This window comes from Tachysurus fulvidraco, chromosome 2 (genome assembly GCF_022655615.1).
Source record: "Tachysurus fulvidraco isolate hzauxx_2018 chromosome 2, HZAU_PFXX_2.0, whole genome shotgun sequence".
In the NCBI taxonomy this organism is placed as follows: Eukaryota; Metazoa; Chordata; class Actinopteri; order Siluriformes; family Bagridae; genus Tachysurus; species Tachysurus fulvidraco.
Genome location: NC_062519.1, coordinates 20,754,176 through 20,772,903, shown reverse-complemented (window position 1 = coordinate 20,772,903; position 18,728 = coordinate 20,754,176). Strand labels below are relative to the sequence as shown.

The 18,728-nt window shown below is 38.9% G+C and overlaps 1 protein-coding gene across 5 annotated transcripts in view; it reads right to left on the bottom strand.

Moving 5' to 3' along the window:
* The window catches only part of thsd7bb (thrombospondin, type I, domain containing 7Bb), a 92,263-nt gene extending 77,256 nt beyond the window's left edge, over positions 1-15,007 (bottom strand). For 4 of the 5 annotated variants that reach the window (XM_027171507.2, XM_027171508.2, XM_047810497.1 and 1 more), the window contains exon 1: positions 14,693-15,006. The gene's annotated coding sequence lies outside the window, so the exon portion shown is untranslated. Of the gene's footprint in view, positions 1-14,692 lie in introns of all 5 variants that reach the window. The other variant, XM_027171511.2, reaches the window with a different exon arrangement.
* Positions 15,008-18,728: the final 3,721 nt, after the last annotated feature.

The following is an 18,728-nucleotide window of genomic DNA, read 5'->3' as shown; positions in this document are numbered from 1 at the left end:
CATTTCCTGGAGAGAGCCACGGATTATGGCCTGGGATAAGACCTACGCTCCACATAACCAACCCTCCGAGGCACTACTGTCGCTATGCTCCGCGGCCACTGCGCCCGTCATTCCCGCTCTCCTGGCTGAATATCATGACCTAGTAAAGGCATTTAGCAAGGTCAAGGCCACCCAGCTACCTCCTCACCGTCCCGGCGACTGCAGCATCGAGCTCCTACCCAACGCCAGGCCCCCAAAAGGCAGAATTTTCCTGCAGTCACAGCCAGAGACAGAGGCTATGAATGCATATATCGAGGAGGAATTAAAAAAGGGGTTTATTCGGCAGTCTGTGTCACCAGCATCATCCGGCTTCTTTTTTGTAAAGAAGAAACACGGGGGACTCCGCCCCTGCATAGACTATCGAGCTCTGAACGAGGTTACCATCAAATTTCGCTACCCTCTCCCCTGGTCCCTTCAGCCCTGGAATAGCTGCGCAAAGCCAGGTTCTTCACCAAATTGGATTTACGCAGTGCTTATAACCTGATCCGCATCAGAGAGGGGGACGAATGGAAGACCGCCTTATCCACACAGTCTGGCCATTGCGGTCTTCCATCCGCATCAGAGAGGGGGACGAATGGAAGACCGCCTTATCCACACAGTCTGGCCATTATGAATACTTGGTCATGCCGTTCGGCCTAGCTAACAGTACTTCGGTGTTCCAATCACTCATCAATGACGTGTTCTGAGACATGCTGGATCAATGGGTGATCATTTAAATTGATGACATTTTAATATATTCTGAAACCATGGAGGCTCATGTCCAGCACGCGCGTGCAGTGTTGAAAAGACTAATACACCATCAGCTCTATGCTAAAGCTGAGAAGTGTGAATTCCACACAACCTCCACGTCGTTCCTGGGTTAGGTCATTTCTGCTGGTGGAATCGCCATGGACGAGTCTAAAGTAGAAGCAGTGTTAAAGTGGCCCCAGCCCCAGACTGTCAAAGAACTACAACGCTTTCTGGGCTTCGCGAGCTTCTATCGTCGCTTCATTCGCGGGTTCAGCACGGTAGCGGCGCCACTCACTTCTATGACAAAGAGAACCTCGCCCTGTCTATCGTGGTCACCTGAAGCTATCCGCGCTTTTCACCTGCTGAAGGAGCGCTTCATAACAGCTCCCATCCTGCACCACCCTGATCCGGCTCGGCCGTTCATAGTAGAGGTGGACGCCTCCAGTACAGGCATCGGAGTGGTACTTTGACAACGACAAGGTCCGGCTAACAAATTGTTCCCATGTGCTTACTACTCAAAAAAACTATCTGCTGCTGAACGGAATTACGACGTGGGGGACCGTAAGTTACTGGCCATGAAGGCGGCCTTCGAGGAGTGGCGACACTGGCTAGAGGGCGCTCAGCAGCTGTTCACGGTTATCACAGACCATAAGAACCTCGAATACCTACGCTCGGGCAAGCGGATGAATCCCCGTCAAGCACGATGGGCCACGATGGGTTCTTATGGTCAGTTGGGTTCCCAACCGAACTCTCCATGTACCAGTCGGTACCCTTCCAGGATTAGAACTCCTCCTGGGTATCTAAAGGACTTTGTTTGTAATTAGAGAGAAGCACCATGTGGTCAATGAGGCAGAATAATCCCCACACTCGGTTGACGGGTTTTGGGTAGTCTACCCCATCCTTCTAGGTAGAGAAACTCCTCTCTTGCGAAAGTGTAAAAAAATAAAATAAAATGGTGAAGATTGTTGAAAATTGTTGCCTTTATATTTACATGTTCAGTGTCTAATAAGAAGGTCAAGTATAGTCATTTTTTGGTTTATTTGCTTCCCCATGTGTTAAATAAGGAAAAGAAAAGTAAGAATCTTATTTGTGAAAGGGGGATGTAGTATTATGTTACAGTATGCTTAGGAACCTATATTGGGGGTGTTACGGGACTGTGAGGGAAGAATAAAAGTTCGGTTAAGAAGTTATGGTCGGCTGTCGCGTGGTTCATTTATGAAAGGTTTATGTTGTATCTATTAAACGACAGAACAGTTCATGTATAAATACATTTTCACACCAGAAGAACACAAACACTTTTTTCTTGAATGTACATGATTATTATTGATAACAAATTTCTCATCCAGCTTGAATACTGATGTCTGTGTTCTTTTCAGATTTTTTTAATTACTGATACTTAATACACTCTTTTAGCAAGTCTTTGTTGTTTCACTTCCCTTTGAAGAATCCTTCCCTCAGCCAATCCTTCCAAATACACAAACACTTCTAACACATGATCCATGCCCCCCTACAGCACTAATGTGTGGCCTTAGGCCTAAAAAAAACCCAGGGATTCACATCAGTACCTAATAAGTCACATGTACTGACAAGACATTGTAATAAACACTGCTGTGATTTGAAGAGATTCACAGAAACACTATTGAGCCTCTTTGCTTTATGCGACATCTCCAGCAGACGCCGAGGGCTTAAATTATACAGATAACCTAATAACTATGTTTTGTAGTTTATTGTGCGTGTTCTCTCCTTTAAACTGTCTAATAGATATGTTTATATAACTCTGCTGTGTTCTCATGCAGAACTGCACTCCAGAAAGGAACAGTTGTACATAGAACCTGAAATATTTCACTTGCGACATACTATATATGGATGGAACTCCAAAATAGTTATTTATTTATTTATTAATAACTAGATCTAAAGCACCATTTTATTATCATTCATTTATTCATTTTCTACCGCTTATCCGAACTTCTCGGGTCACAGGGAGCCTGTGCCTATCTCAGGCGTCATCGGGCATCGAGGCAGGATACACCCTGGACGGAGTGCCAACCCATCACAGGGCACACACACTCTCATTCACTCACACACACCCACACACTACGGACAATTTTCTAGAGATGCCAAAGAACCTACCATGCATGTCTGTGGACCGGGGGAGGAAACCGGAGTACCCGGAGGAAACCCCCGAGGCACGGGGAGAACATGCAAACTCCACACACACAAGGTGGAGGCTACATTATTTATTTATTTATGTATGTATGTATGTATGTATGTATGTATTATTATTATTATTATTATTATTATTATTATTATTATTATTATAAAACATATTATTATTATTATTATGATTATATACAATTTATTTAAATAAATACAACATAATGGTTTGAAAACATTTTAGAGATTATTTATGAAAGCAAGTTTGAATTATTTTACAAATGTAATAAAATATTTAATCTTTTAAATATTTAAATAAATATCTCACAGCAATAAAGCAATAATGTAATGTTACTTATTACAGCCTTCGCATTCTGTGAATTTAATATAAACAGTTTATTAGGTCCTGTGTGCGAGAAAAGATTCTATTTCGAACTTTATTATATATACGTATATAAAATATAGTCAGAAGCTAAAACATTAATATGCATTATGTAGAAGTGCCTCTTATGGATGTTATTATAACAGAACACAGCTGATCATATAAAAATTAAATAATAGTGTTGTTGTGCTCCACTGTAATACATTTCATGAACTCATTAATGCTGTTCGCCAAACATAACATCAAATAAATGCATCTGTTAGTTAAATCACATTAGCTACCAGTGGCTACAAGATTTTAACCTCTTGTTATCATGTTGAAAGATAACAACCAGCTAATTCCAGCTATTTGATATGGATGTGACAATTAATTAAGTACCATGGGAGGTTTACTGCAGATCTCTTAGCTCTGGGTTTATATGTTTTTTATTCCTAGCATGATAACATTCTATTCTATTAATGCAATAATAACAATAACAAAGTATTTTAAACAACACGTGCAATATTACCTGTGTGCAATATGTCTGTTAGCGTAACTACTTACTAGTGGTTTATTTTTTCTTCTTTGTATTTATGCATTGTGTTGTGTATATACTGTATACTATATTAGATCTTTATTTTTATATATATATATTTGCATTTCTTTTTCTTTGCTGCTGTAACAGAGAAATTTCCCCAATGTGGGACAAATAAAGGTATATCTTATCTTATCTTATCTTATCTTATCTTATCTTATCTTATCTTATCTTATCTTATCTTATCTGTTAATCTCCTTCAGGACAACTGTCAGGAGCATATTTATTTCCTTCACTTATTATTATTTTTGATTGACATTAGATTGTGCCTTAATAACTCAGTGATAAATTCTGAATATAAAAATCGGGTCTACTCTGATTGGCGTCCATGTGAAAGGCACATATCAGCTTTACAGTTTTGGATGACTATAATTGTTCTACTCTTGGTAACACTGGGTGGAGTTAATAAAGCTACAGAACACCTACATAAGGCCTTCATGACAAATGATACAAACCTACAGAAACAATAGTAAAGGTTTATTCCATCAGGCACGAGCTATAAATTGTATCATATGTTGTCAAAAGTTCAGAATTATAATAACAATAATACTGTGTTCTGATTATCATTAGTAATATATAAGTTTTGTTACCTCTTAAGCTCAAAAATCAGTCTCTTGATCCAGATGTCTTTTATTTTTTCAGTTAATTTAATGTCCTGTTGTTTATGTATTTGTTTTAGTTTATTTTCTGTCCTAATGTCTTCATCTGGTTTGGGTCTTTTGTTATAATAACTCCAAGCCTTAATTTCCTTTGTTTCTTCTTCTTTGTTTCTAGCCTGGGTTAGGGTTAGTCTGTGTGTGTGTCTGTCTGTGTGTGTGTGTGTGTGTGTGTGTGTGTGTGTGTGTGTGTGTGTGTGTGTGTGTGTGTCTGTGTGTGATCCTGAGAGCTGGTGTCTGTGATCTGTCTCAGAAAACACAGATCAAAAAAAACAAACAAAAAGAAAGAAATGTTCTCGACACTGACCTGTTGTCTTGTTATATGTGTCAGTCTCTATTTAGTTCTTCAAATATTCATATCTATATTTGTATCTCCATTTATAATTAAAAACAGTCTTTTTATTATTCACTAATTTTATTATAATTATTTTGAGCTTCTGTAGTTGCTCAGTTACATAATGCAATTCATAACAGAGATACAGAGTGTTTTTTTGCAGCATGGTGAAATCTTCATGTTGTTTCCTTTAGGCAGAGAAATATGTTACATTTGTGTGTGCTTATATCCAAATAATGTATTCATGTATGGTTAGATTTTTATTAAACATGCACCACACACACGAGAAATGTATGAGAAGCACTTATTATTGTAGATGAATAAAAAATGGAATTAATTTACTCTGTATTTCACGTTTCTCATGCTGTGTGGATTTATCAAGTGTCTTCAAAACAAACAAATTGGTTGTTGATTGTGTTTTCTTTCATCTAGTGTGTAGCCTGCGGCCAAAAAGACTTTAACAGCAAAGAAGATTTAGATGTTTCTGCCTTTCATGTGGCTCTCAGAAGTGACAGAAAGTGAACATTTTATGTTATTTTGTGATATGATATTAGTTACAAAAAGACTTTGGAAGAGTTGGAAAGGTCTATTCTTTGGCACATCAGAGACTAGACAGACCTTTCTTTGTTGAATTTAGTGCAGATTATTTGGATTAAACAACTTTTATGAATATAAATCCAGATATTGAATAAGAGATGCACTGTTGTTGTTCTTATTGTTGTTGTTGTTGTTGTTGTTGTTGTTGTTGTTTTGAGACTATAAATTCTCATCGATTTAAGAATCATTGATTTCATTACACACTGAGATATATACAGTATTCAACTTACAGTAAAACGAGAACTTGGCCTACAAGTCCGTAAACTGCACATACTGCATACATAACAATTAAATTTTTTGTAAAGTTCGTCGTGACAAACTTCGTTGTTGACTTGTCAAAGAAAGTATTCCCAAAGGCCGGTATGCTATGGTGCCAATACTTTTGGAGAGGAGTGGATACGAGCGTGTGACATCATCCGAATACAAGTGACACAATTCCCCTCATTGTGCTGAGTGTTTTGATATGTCAATGTTGTGGAAAGTTTTTAGATTTTGCATATATCGGGGGCTAAAAGAAGCTTCTAAAGAAGCTTGCCGAGTTATAAATCTCACAATCGAAAGCTCTAGGAGGAGTTACTCTTGATACATTTTTGTCCAAGAAGAATAAGCAAAACAGAAAAGAAAATACAAAATGAATTAAAGAAAATCCAAATTGAAAATATTTCTGCATGGATATGTAAAAAATAATGTAGTTATTCTATGTGCAGTAATAGTACAGTTTTGTCAGTGAAGTGAAGAGTGACAGAGAGTCTTAATGAGTCTTAATGAGTCTTAATGGGTCTTAATAGGATCTGAACGGTGGACATGTCTGCGTTGAGGTGTCTGATCCTCCTGAGCCTCTCAGATTTATCCCATAGACTACTAAAGAACAGAGAGTTACCAGGGTGGAGTTCCATGTCCTAATTCTACATCTTCAGGTGAAGATGATGTACAGAGAGAAGAGAACAGACCTGGAGATACACTCAGATAGATGCAGCTCTCTTTACAGGGCTGTGTATTTCTGGGTTGTTCAGATTCTCTACCATGCTGACAAGCACTGAGTTAGTAAACTTTCAGTAACCCCAGGATAAAATGTTTCTGGATGTGCTGAGCCCAGGTTACGTCCTCAGTGATGTGTCCTTCAAGGTACCTGAAGCTGTCCACAGGGGACCCTGCAATCAACACGACAACCGGTGGCTTGTTATGTTTATACAGCTTACAGGAGAAAGAAAAACTTTGTTCATTGATTTGAAAATGAGGTGATTTGCACAGTGCCACATTTCATGTTCCTGTCAATGAACAAGGTCTTTCTTTGTCCTGTGAATATTTACATAACTGCCTTGTAAGGATTGTGCTGCTTTAACTATGACTAGGATAAAAGTGTATTTATATGTAAAGTATAAGTAATTAACTCAAGTGATGAGTCGGAAATGACAGACAGTGCTGGTGTTTCTACCTCTGAGTTTCTCACAACACAAATAATAAAGGATTGGAAACCCCCGAGGCACGGGGAGAACATGCAAACTCCACACGCACAAGGCGGAGGTGGGAATCAAACCTCCAACCCTGGAGGTGTGAGGCAAACGTGCTAACCACTAAGCCACCGTGCCCCATCAGTATAAAACAAATAATATACAATGTATAATAGGAAAATGTCAAGTTTTTTATTATGTATTTTCTAATTATTTTCCACATCACTATGACTAGTGACTTGACAAGAATTTAATAATTTAATAACTTGTGTGATTTGTACACATATTTTGTGTTGAGAGAATCCACCCATATACCTATCGATCTCTTCATGCCCTGATGTTGTTTGATTAACCGTAGGGAGGCTGGTGGCAATGCTGCCCGTCTGGACATTACAGCTTCTAGTTTTGGTCTTCTAAAGGACATTTCAGTGAACCTGAATAATCCTGTGGCATCTGAAAGATCTCTTGTTGCACCAGATATAATTGTGTACATCATTACTGCTGTGTCTGAAAAAAAAATTATTAAAGATGTGGGTTTGTTCCACTATGGCTGTATACGAGTTCAATAACATTTCATCCATCCAGTGTATTTAAAATGTAGATGCAGCTTTTGTATAATTAAATGTAGCAATGGCACTGGGTGTCTGACAAAGTGTGTGTGTGTTTTGGCTAGTGCTTGAGCCCCACAGGCAAGACTCCGTAATGAGGCTAATTAGCAGATTAAAAGATATGCTCTAGACAAGCTCTTGTGAATAGCAATGAAAGCTAGCAATACACACAGTAATACACACAGCCTTCTCTCTCTTGTTTTCTTAGCCTATGGGTCATAAGTGTATATTTGGTTTTACACAAATTTGGTTGCAACTATGCCGGTTAACGGTTGCCATTTTTTAAAATTAAAAGGTAAAAAGGGATGAAAAAGAAGTGAGTAAAGGGCTGAATACATGAGTGTCTTCATCAACACATCATCATCTTTGCATAATGATTTTTTGTGGGGGGCACGATGGCTTAGTGGGTAGCATGTTCCCGTGATTCCCGCCTCCGCCTTGTGTGTGCGGAGTTTGCATGTTCTCCCCGTGCCTCGGGGGTTTCCTCCGGGTACTCCGGTTTCCTCCCCCAGTCCAAAGACATGCATGGTAGGTTGATTGGCATCTCTGGAAAATTGTCCGTAGTGGGTGATTGCGTGAGTGAATGAGAGTGTGTGTGTGTGTGCCCTGCGATGGGTTGGCACTCCATTCAGGGTGTATCCTGCCTTGATGCCCAATGACGCCTGAGATAGGCACAGGCTCCCCGTGACCCGAGGTAGTTCGGATAAAGCGGTAGAAAATGAATGAATGAATGAATGATTTTATGTGGTTTGTACAGACTGTGAAGATAAAGTAATGAACTTTAGGATAATCATAATAGTAATCATTATAATAGATCTGCAGAACATGCATAAAAAGAGAAAAACACAGCTGTCAGGATTTTGTTTTTGTTTATTTGTCACGTGTCTGCCCGCCCTTGTTTATTCCTCCCTGCCCCTGCACACCTGTTCCTGATGTGTTAATTGCTATGAGTATTTAGCTGTGCCGCGTTGCCGATGGCAGCACGAATCCCTGTCATTATTCGTTGTCCTTTGTCATGTCTAGTTTCGTCCGTGTTCCTGTTTTGTGTATTTAACTTATTAAACCTGTTTATTTAAGCGCTGCTGCATTTGGGTCTGTTTTTATCCCCGCATCGCTGACAACAGCACCATTTCTTCATTCTGTGTACAGTTGTTGATACATGCAGTGTTTTGTACGATATGTGCTTGTTTTGTTAAATCATTTCTCCTGTTCTCAATAGATGTTGCACGACCTCTTCTGCTCCTGATATGAATAATACATAATCCGATTGCAGACATTAAGACTTTTTCCCATAGGACTTAACCAGGTCACATCCTCAATACAACCCTGAAATATTTGTGTGTGTTTCAGTTGTGTTAATGAACCAGTATTTACATATATCTAGCACGAATTCTTCTACAGCCAATAAATTATAATAATATTACAGGATATAAGTGGCTCAGATGAGCCAAACTTTTTAACTATTATAATGACTCAGAAGCAGAAATAATCAATACATTATGCAGTAGTTAGTTCTGGTCTCTTGATTTAATTTGTCGAGTTGATATCCCAAGAATGCTTATATTTTAAACTTTAAACTACTTTAAACTTTCTAAATTTCTCATTTGAATATCATACTGATTGTAAGATGAAGATTAAAAAAAAAGAAGAGACAACGATTTTATCATAAGCACCTTTAACAGGGATGTACAAATCAGTGTGATTTAGCTGTTCAGAAATCTGTGGACTATAAAGTGAGTGTGGCTTTTTCCAGAACGATTTTCACCAGGAGAGCAAAAAAAAAAAGGTTTTGACCAATACTACACTTGCTCAATATTAATTTTGTTGTATTTTTTTGTTGGACATTGTTAGACACAGGTGGACACAGATTAACATAGCTGTACACAGATTGACACAGGTGTACACAGTTAAACATAGATTGAGACAGATTAACACAGCTGTACACAGATTGACACAGATTAACACAGGTGGACACAGATTGACACAGGTGGACACAGATTGACACAGTTAGACACACATTAACACAGGTGGACACAGACTGACACGGTTAGACACAGATTAAGACAGGTGGACACAGTTGGACACAATTAGACACAGGTGGACACAGTTAGACACAAGTGGACACAGACTGACACGGATTAACACAGGTGGACACAGTTAGACACAGATGGACACAGATTAACACAGGCGGACACAGATTGACACAGATTAACACAGGTGGACACAGTTGGACACAATTAGACACAGTTAGACACAGACTGACACAGATTAACACAGGTGGACACAGTTAGACACAGGTGGACACAGTTGGACACAATTAAACACAGTTAGACACAGGTGGACACAGACTGACACAGATTAACACAGTTAGACACAATTAGACACAGTTGGACACAATAAACACAGTTAGACACAGGTGGACACAGACTGACACAGATTAACACAGTTAGACACAATTATACACAGACACAGGTGGACACAGACTGACACAGATTAACACAGGTGGACACAGTTAGACACAGGTGGACACAGTTAGACACAGATTAACACAGGTGGACACAGTTAGACACAGGTGGACACAGTTAGACACAGATTGAGACAGATTAACACAGGTGGACACAGACACGAATTAACACAGGTGGACACACTTACACTGTTGACTTCTAAGTTGAAATGAAGTCATGCCTCCAAAATCATGCCTAATATCCAGTCACTAGCTCAAAAATTCAGGCCCAAAGTTCACATTAATTAGCATTAACAAACAATTTATTAGGCTTCTTTCAGTCAGGAATACAGGAAATTGCATGCATAAATCAACATATGTATAATTAAAATATGGGAAAATGTTTGATTTAGTGATATTCTTCCGAAATTAATTAATGTATGTTTTCAGTTTTTTCAAGATTTTAGTGTAATAATATGTACAATAATACATACATTTTTCAAATGAATAGATTATATTTTACTCTTATTGTTCATCATTTTTTTTTATAAAATAGAGTCTGCTGTTGCACAAACAACTCTGGCCTCATGAACCCATACATTCTGTAGTTACTCATGTTAAGGTAAAGTATAATATAAACACATTTGTGTGATAACATGATTTCTCTAATCAATTGATATTTACATTAACATTACAATTAGTTTTTTTTTTATTTGTTCATCGGTTTTAGACAAAAAAAAGTATAACCTTATGAATAATTGCATGTTTGTAGGCATGTTTGATTATTTTAATAACAAAATTGGTAACAATTTGAATGTTAAAGTAGACGTAGCTCCGCCTGCAGATCTGCATACTGGAATACGATTGGCTCTTCAGAGAAACTTCATCCTTATGAGTAAGAGAGGAACCAGATTCAAAAGGGAATCTCATCCTCATCAAGTAACAATTAGAGTGGGATTATAAATCATCGCCCGAACACCAGTGGGACATTCTGGCAGGCTTTGTCTGTCCAATGTGCCTTTGTTTTTGTTTTTGTATCACATGTGTTAGCTCCACCCTTTCCTTATCTGTTCTGCCTCTGCACACCTTGTTACACTGATTGTCACCCCTATTTATACCGGTTGTCTTGCGTCTGTGTTTTGCTTAGTCCTTGTGCTTGTATTTGTGTTTCTGTGTTTTTGTGTTTCTGGTTTCCTAGTGTTTCTAGCCCTTTGTTATTTCTTCCCTAAATAAACCCCCATTTATGTTATCCCTGCACGTGTCTGTATTATATTTGTTTGTTCCCTGACAATAAACACTGAGAGTGGGGTTATAAATCATTATAAACACTGAGAGTGGGATTATAAATCATTATAAACATAGAGAGTGGGATTATAAATCATTGTAAACACTGAGAGTGGTGCTATAAATCATTATAAACACTGAGAATGGGATTATAAATCATTATAAACACAGAGAGTGGTGCTATAAATCATTATAAACACTGAGAGTGGGATTATAAATCATTATAAACACTGAGAGTTGGATTATAAATCATTATAAACACTGAGAGTGGGGTTATAAATCATTATAAACACAGAGTTGGATTATAAATCATTATAAACACTGAGAGTGGGGTTATAAATCATTATAAACACTGAGAGTGTGATTATAAATTGTTATAAACACAGAGTGGGATTATAAATCGTTATGAACACTGAGAGTGTCAGAAATCGCAGGGATAAAAGCAGACCCAAATACAGGGATATGGAATAAAAACAGATTTTATTAACTAAGACACAAAAAATAATAAATACACGAAACTAATCCAAAACACTGACACCGAAAAAAGATTGAGGATTCCACAAAGCTAACCGCAACTCGGATGAAATAAATACTCATACTAATTAAACCAATTAAACCGGCAGTGAATGTCCAAGCAGAAGTCCTGAGAGAGAGTGGGATTATAAATGGTTATAAACAATGGGAGTGGGATTATGAATCATTGTAAACACAGAGTGGGATTATAAATCATTATAAACACTGAGAGTGGGATTATAAATCATTATAAACACTGAGAGTGGTGTTATAAATCATTATAAACACTGAGAGTTGGATTATAAATCATTGTTCCGGCAGAGAATGTCCAAGCAGAAGTCCTGACAGAGAGTGGGATTATAAATGGTTATAAACAATTAGAGTGGGATTATAAATCATTGTAATCACTGAGAGAGGGATTATGTCATGGACGTCTTGAACTATTCCCTGCCTGAACACCAGGGGGACTTTCTGGCAGGCTTTGTTTCCTGCTTCTGCACACCTGTTCCTTGTGTTTTCCTGCTTGTTTCCACTATTCATACCGGTTGTCTTTGTTAGTCTCTGTGTGTGTTGTGGTTTGTGTGTTGTGGAGTCCTTATAGTTTTGTGTGTTTTGGTTTGTTGTCATGGCTCCTGTTTTTTTTTTCTTTTGTGTTCTGTTATTTCAGTTGCTTTCTGTTTGTAGTTTTTGTTATTGCTCTTAATAAACCACACTTTATGTTGTCCCTGCATTTGGGTCCAAATCCACTCTGTAAAGACACCCGTTCCCTGACAGAAGGACCACCGACCCAGTACGATAGCCTTTAGCCTGGCACCTAACAATTTTGGAGTATGTTTTCTGGACTATTCTTTCTGGAATTTTAGAATCCTTTTTTCTGGACTTCTGGTTTTCTTGGTTTGCTTCTGTGGACCTCACTCTGCATCTGCTCCTGTTGGGGTCATCACTTCACTTCCTGTTTTCCTGTGGAGGATGTCGCCTCACTTCTTGCCCAAGGAGGATGTCACAGGCCTTAATCTTTTTTAAAAAATGTTTTATTTGTGGGCATTTTCCTGCTCCTGTCGTGGAGGTGGCTCTATTCCAGCGATTGGCGGAGGATCCCCCCATCTATTTGGACTTGAGTCTGCCCCCTACTTGGCTGGAGTTGTTGTGCAGTTTTCATGGCTCTGCTGTTGACGTCACTCTGCCTTTCTGCTTGGCTGTGGATGTTGCTCGCCCCCCTCTGGCTACGCTGCCATGCTGCTTGCTCCCCCCATGTGCATCGCCATGCTGCTCCCTGATACTAGCCAGGATCATTTCACCTTTAGACTTTCGGGCATGGTTCCAAGTTGGTGAGCCAGGAGCCGTGCCTTGAGGGGGGGTAATCTCATGGACTGCTTGATCTATTCTCTGCCTGAACACCAGGGGGACATTCTAGCAGGCTGTGTTTGTCTTGTGCCATGTGTCTTTGTTCACTTGTTTGCCCCACCCGGTCCTTAATCCGTTCCTGCCTCTGCACACGTTTCTTGTTCTCGCTGATTGTTTTCCCTATTTATCCATGTGTGTGTGTGTGTGTGTGTGTGTGTGTGTGTGTGTGTGTGTAGTCCTTGTGTTTTATATGTGTTCTGGTTTGTAATGTCTCCTGGTTCCTGTTTTTGTGTTCTGTTATTTCAGTTGCATTGTTTATAGTTTTTATTCCTATTAATAAACCCCCTTTTGTTGTCCCTGTAATTGAGTCTAATTCCACTCTGTGAAGACACCCGTTCCCTGACATTATAAATCATTATAAATAATTTCCTTTCTAAAACTGTGGGGTTTTGTAACCAGTGGCTTTTGAGTCATTATATAGATTTAACTGTAATTCCTTCCTGGCATCAAATGCTCAGTGATCAGCTTGCTGTTGACTAAAACTTTTAGCTGTATGACCATTTTAGAACTCAAAAGAAAAGTGATACTGGTTTAGATTTCAGATTTCGGATTTCTTAGTTTCCTGTTGTAATTGGTCAATTCTTTCACTCATTATTTAATATATTCACCTTACTGAGTTAACTGGATATGAGCGTGTCTGTGATTACATTTGACCTACAGCCAAATCACAACCATGCCGATATTCTGAATAACATCACTCTTGCTTCTGCCATATTGCTTAAATATTTCATATCCTTCCTCAGAGCTTTTAGAGAATAAAGTATTCACTATTTAGAAGTTGCTTGTTTTTAAAGCCTCATCACCTCACAGAGATAAATGACGCTGCATTAATAGACCAACAATCTCCGAGGACAGAGACTGAGACACGCTGCCGGAGCCTCAAACCCATTCAAAGCGTCTTTCCAATGCTCAGATAGTATCAGACACCTGCTCCAAAGTAAGCAACTGATCAACAACCCTAAAATATGACAGAGACTCAATGCAGCATGCACTGAGTCCGCGACTTGATATAACACACACCTCAACCTGTCCTTAGTTTCACAGAAGTTAATAAATAATTCAAAGTAGGTACTAAATATGCTTCAAGATGACTAATAACCCTGGACATAAGACATGAGTTACTCAGACTGAGCAATAAAAAAAGAGTCAGTACTGTATGTTAGTCTTTAATATTCAAATATGATATATTCAATAAATTTCATTACAAAATGATTATTGCTGTATTATTGATCATGACTGTAGCTATTTTAAAACGGTGCATTTTGGCTTTTTTACTTTTATTATTACTTTTATTAGCTATTATTTAATATTACATGTAGTATTTAACACACACCTTATTACACTTGTGCACCGTTCTTCTTATAGTCTAATTATAAACTTCACACATGGAGGAACGCTCATGAAAAGACCAGCAATAACAGCACAAATGCAACAAATCACACACACACACACACACACACACACACACACACACACACACACACACACACACACACACACACACACACAGCTTCTCATTCTTACCTGTGCTGGAGCCTTCCCTGGTTCTGTTTTGCTACTTCAAGACGGTGTGTGAGATGAGAGGAAGAAACAAGGAGGATGGAGAGACAGATAGAGGCATACAGGGAGAAGGAGTTGAGTGAGGCAGATGGAGATGCGAGTCGAGAAATCAGGCTTGGCTGTCAGGACAATGTAGTGAAGGCGAGGATCCGTGTGTATGTGTGTGTGTGTGTGCGTGTGTGTGTGTGCGTGTGTGTGTGTATCAGTGAGAAGATGCAGAGCATAGTGGCAGCTTCACTACCAAGCGTTCTCTCATTTCTTTCCCACTCACTTTCTCTCCCTCCCTCTCCCTCTCTCCCTCGCTCTTTCTGTCTTCCCCCGCTCAACCCTCCCTCACATCATTTTGAGTAATATAGCACCATTCACACCATGCGCTGTGGCCACTTAAGGGCTTTTGTACTCTTTGTAATTTTTGTATTATATTACTGTGCCCTGTAGGTGAATATAAATCTGATCAACACCAAATAAAGCACACATATCTACATAGATCCAAAATAATCTACAAGAGTCATCTGTAATACACTGTAATATTCGGTTGAGTTCAAATTTGATAGCATTCATGAATAAAGTATAGCTATGGTCAAGAAATGATCCCCCTGCCTCCATTAGCTGCTCTTTACATTTTAAAAAAGACAGAATAACATCTGTATTTTTCGAATGCACTCCTAAATCATTCATGTGTTTTTTTTTGTTTTCTTTTTTAACATGACAGTGACTAATGACACTGAAGATCTAGACACCAAATATTACAATTTCAGTACTTTGTTTTATCAATGTTATTTATTCATTCATTCATTCATTCATTCATTTTCTACCACTTATCCGAACATCTTGGGTCACGGGGAGCCTGTGCCGTCATCGGGCATCGAGGCGCCATCGGGCATCGAGGCAGGATACACACTGGACGGAGTGCCAACCCATTGCAGGGCACACACACTCTCATTCACACACACACACACACACACACACACACACACACACACACACACACACACACACACACTATAGACACACACACTATAGACAATTTTCCAGAGATGCCAATCAACCTACCATGCATGTCTTTGGACCGGGGGAGGAAACCCCCGAGGCACAAGGAGAACATGCAAACTCCACACACACAAGGCGGAGGCGGGAATCGAACCCCCAACCCTGGAGGTGTGAGGCGAACGTGCTAACCACTAAGCCACCGTGCCCCCGATGTTATTTATTTATTTATTTATTTATTTCAGAAACTTTATATATTTCTAATTTTGAATATGATTGACAAATAAACTTGACTTAAGCTAGGTGTCAGAACAATTTGCTAAACCATTTGCTGAATAGGATAATTAATCGATCGAAACTTAATTCTTGTAATCAGTAATATGGTTATCTTTAATTTTATTCGTGAGACGAATAGGTTCGCATTATTACTTGTGTTATTGCAGATAGAAACAGTAGTGAATCGTTACACCAATACAACATTTAACTGACTGTATATTACAATCGCACCCCCAGTGTCACCCATATGAGGATGGGTTCCCCCTTGAGTCCGGTTCCTCTCAAGGTTTCTTCCTTTACCAATTTAAGGGAGTTTTTCCTTGCCACTGCTGCCTGAGTCACCTCAGACTTGCTCATAGGGGAATAAATACATACACACTGTGAACTATATACATCTAATAATAATCTAGAATTTTTATTCTGTTAATTATTTATTTTATTATTCGTTATTTCCTTTATCATTAATTGTGTTTACCTTTTGCTCTATGTTTATGTTCTGTAAAGCTGCTTTGAGACAATGTCTATTGTAAAAAGCTGTGTACAAATAAACTTGAATTGAATTGAATTGAATAGTGAATAAGACAAAAAGATAATGTCAGTGAAAAATAGAAAGGCCCAAATCCTCTACTGCAACAAAACTTTATGTTGCACCTAGAACAAATTTCCTGTTTACGTAATGACAGTTTTTCACCATATGAACACAACAATGCTGCTACAAACTGTTTTGCATAGAAAACAAAGCATCTGCATTTCACTCAGACCCACACAATTTGCACAATCTTGCACACTCACACACTATTTTTTTTATACTTTATTTTTCAGCCATAAGTTCTGTGTTGTTTCATGTAGCTATTTGTCTTTATGTAGCACCAGAGTCCTGCAGGAACATTGTGAAATACCAAAAACTACAAAAACAATATGTATTACAACATGCACATAATATAATCCTGTAAGTGAACTATTATCAGAGCTGCTGTTATCTAAAGATGATCCCACCTTCTGACTAATCAGAATCTATTTACTAACACTGTTGTGTAATCAGGGGGGTACGGTGGCTTAGTGGTTAGCACGTTCTCCTCACACCTCCAGGGTTGGGGGTTCGATTCCTGCCTCCACCTTGTGTGTGTGGAGTTTGCATGTTCTCCCTGTGCCTCGGGGGTTTCCTCCGGGTACTCCGGTTTCCTCCCCCGGTCCAAAGACATGCATGGTAGGTTGATTGTGTGTTGTCTGTAGTGTGTGTGTGTGTGTGTGTGTGTGTGCGCCCTGCGATGGGTTGGCACTCCGGTACGCACAGGCCCCCCTGTGACCTGCGGTAGTTTGGATAAGCGGTAGAAAATGAGTGAATGAATGAATGTTGTGTAATCTAGTTCATCCCACAGCATGTTGAGCTTTTTTAAATACTAGCTCAGCTCTTACAGTAGTCCTGGTTTTCATTTTAAATAATGTCATGCTTCTCTGTAACATGACAAGCTACATGACACCCACACAGCCACATGCCCACCAGCCAGCTCTCTCCATCACACCAGAGCTACCAGCTGGCTAAGGTGAAAGGCTAACACATGCTTAGTGCTTAGTGTTGTGCTGATTTAGACGGAGGACATAAAATGATCCCTTCTGGCCAGAGAGCATGGCCATGTTTGCTTTCTTTGACTCCTGACCTTGAGTTATTCTGTATACTCATCACAATTATCATCATAAAATAGTGATATAGCTCAAAGTGACAAACATAGTCATCGTAAAGTATTATAAGAAGAAAAGAAGTCTTTATGTGTCACATGTAGATTACAGCACATCATTTCTGTGATCTCTGTATTTGGTTCATGTTTGCATGTGTCTTTAGCTTTAACCCATATTCTAACACCCAACTCCTTTTTTGCACAGACACGGTAACGACGTGCCATTCTTCACCAGCCATTATCAAGCAGCCGAGGCCACATTAACGTTCTTCTGAGACGTGCAGAGCTGCATTATTAAAGCCAGCATGTGAGCCCTAGCAGCTGCCTTACAGGATCACTCTCACTTTCTATTGAACGATGTATCATACACTTCCACACTGTAGGATTACAGGGTGTTGTACAGTAGGATGTTTGCCAGAGGGGAACAAGCTTCAAATTTCCCTCATGGGACATCTCAGTGGCATTATAAAAATTTCATATAAGCCACTCTTTCAGATTTCTAATTCCACGTGTCTTTTATAGACATCCAGAGTATGAAAGAAGTAACCTATATTACAAATTAAACAGGTCATCTGTCTTATATCATCCTGAATGTGGACTTTTTGGGTCGGTTGTGGTGGTGTCATTTTTCCTTCAGTCTAAAAGTCTCAGTGATGAATTCATGCTTTCAAGCCTCATCATGAAGCAATGACCTTGACGTGAATGAAGGTAGCATGTAGCTCCTTTTTATCTGACATTATCATTTCATTTCATCTTGTTATTCCCAAGGCAGACAGTAATTTGACTGTTTTTATAGGACTATGAATATTAATTAAGAGTCTAGACTTTCCTGTCAGTTATATAAATACAGGTTCAATCATCTTGCATGGATATGAGTAAAGCTGCACAGTGTACAGTTTGTCACTCATCATAATAGTGACTTTATACTAAACATCAAGACCACAGAAACCCCCTGGGATAAACTCCAGGGCCCGTATGCATAAAGATTCTAATAATGATCTTAGAGAGTTTCTAAATTAGCTTTAAAGTTTATAACTACTGTATGAATCTTATCTTGAGAG